This window comes from Echinococcus granulosus (assembly GCF_000524195.1).
Source record: "Echinococcus granulosus chromosome Unknown EG_S00207, whole genome shotgun sequence".
NCBI classification, from domain to species: domain Eukaryota; kingdom Metazoa; phylum Platyhelminthes; class Cestoda; order Cyclophyllidea; family Taeniidae; genus Echinococcus; species Echinococcus granulosus.
The window spans coordinates 18,507-20,718 of NW_020170587.1; positions in this window are offsets into that span (position 1 = coordinate 18,507).

Genomic DNA, 2,212 nt, shown 5'->3' on the forward strand with positions numbered 1-2,212 from the left:
ATTAGATCAAATTATGTGACTAGTTCCTGTTTTATCTCCATCACTCTGGACCTTACACAGTTTAAACGAACAGATTAATTGGTTGAGTTATTTTAAAAGCTAACAAAAATCAGTAAAGTTTATGGAGGTCTAGATGTGAAACCCTTCTCCGCCTCCAAGAATCGCAACAACGAATCTATGTTGAAGTTAGCACAGCTTAGTAGATTGCGCCCGTTTATCCTCAGAGGCATATTAAAACAGCACAACCATTCTGTAGCCCTTTTGTCTTTCAAGCACAGCATTCTGCGCTTCCACTTTAAGTTGTCGTTATGCATGCTATTGTGTGGTTTTCTTTTTTGCGTTAGTTGGCAAAACCTGCTCTTCAAATATCACTGGTGGAGTACCATTTAAGATTTGCATCATAGTGTGTTAAACAAGTATCGGTTAAGTACGGAGTTGTGCGTTTCGAACAAAGCGCTTTGTAGTCGCTTTGCAAAGCGAATCTAACTGCCACAACTTCTGCACCACAACTTTCCTAAATAATGCCTTGATGAATCAACTTGAGCAGGTGATTGGCTTTTTACTTGACCAATAGCAAATATTCCTAAGTGAGGTAATGACAAGAAAAGAAGGACACCCAGGGATAATTATGCATTTATGGTTTATTGTTGCTGCTTCAATGCAATGTGTATGCACGAAGGATTGGTTTTGATATTACTGATGAATTTTTAACAATAAGGGTAGAAAGTACATTGTGTACATGAGAAGCCATATAAGACACAGAACACGAGCTTTTTAAGTATCTTTGCCAAACCTAGACTACAAAGCAAAGTTTAAAATCAAACACGTCCGCAAGAGAATATAGAAATTTACAATAGAAGGGAGAGGATTTGATAGCTCGTACACCATTTTAAAATCATTCATTGAGACAACAAAAATCACTAGGAATTAAGACAAATTGCAATGCTAAATTAAATCTACTAAATATGGCTTAAAATCTTGCATGAAGGTGTAAAAAAATGCAACAGTACGGAAAAATTATTCGCAATTGCACACGTTTACACAAGCATGTAGATATCAGTATTACAAGTAAGTGGTTATTCACGCATACCACATTTAGGTATATGTATGTCAACAATTTCTCAATGAAATATCATTAACACATTTTAGCATTTTACATGCAAATGTGTAATATTTTGGTTGCTTAACTCCAAGTCTTTTTATAGAGACCACCTAGGCGCTCCATCATAGCCTTTCTCTAAGTGGTCTGGCGTTAGGGGCTTGCCCTACCGTTTGTAAAATGTGGCTTCGGGGTTAGTCATGGGGTGCCACGTCAACGGCAGCGTAAAGCATACCTAACCACAAAGCGCAACCACTGATTTCTGCTACTAATTATTCACCGTAAGCGCAATAAGCATATGCTGTATGCTGACGCGAGGGCCAGTGAGGGCCTTAATTATAAAGATGCAAATGACATCGACATTTGACAACTGTCTCAGTTCCGCCGCCTACAGAAAAGCCAATAGCAATTAAGGTGACACTAGCAGTAAATCATTTAAAATGTTCCGTAATGCAGCTTTTATCCTACCTGCATGCAGACATCATTTTTATGAACATGCGATACCTCCCCCACTTCTTTACAGGCTGAATGGATGGGAAATGGATATGGCTTGGCAGTTCTGAAGCGTCTGATTTCTAGGAACAACCTTACCATAGACGGACAAGTGAACGAAACCATCCCAACTAAAGAGATCTTCCTGCTTTACTCACTTTTTACTTCCTCCTCCTTTTTCCTTTTTTCACTCCTTCAAAAACCAAGTTCTCACTTCTGCACACAGTTCTCTGGCAAAATGAGTTTATTTTAGCTGTGTCTGGTCAAGAACTAGCACTCATGCAGACGGGGTTTTGGGCGCCTACATCAGACAGGCAAAGAAGGAAATGAAGGAAGAGAAGAAGGTAAAGAGAGGTGAAATTGGAATAAGATGGGAAGCAAGAGTGTGGAAAAAGTAAAGGTGAAGGGGAAGAGAAAGGGTTTGCCATGGCAGGAGTAGGAGTAAGTGCATGACCTACCGAGGAGTTGGATAAAGCGTTCCTGGGGGTGGAGAAAAATGTCACACTTCTTTGGCCATCCATTAATATTTATCAGCTACATCCCTGCTTTTCCATCATTTCGGCTTGTATTATTTCCCTATTTCACACTTCTCATTCTGTCAATTATTTCATCCATATCTGA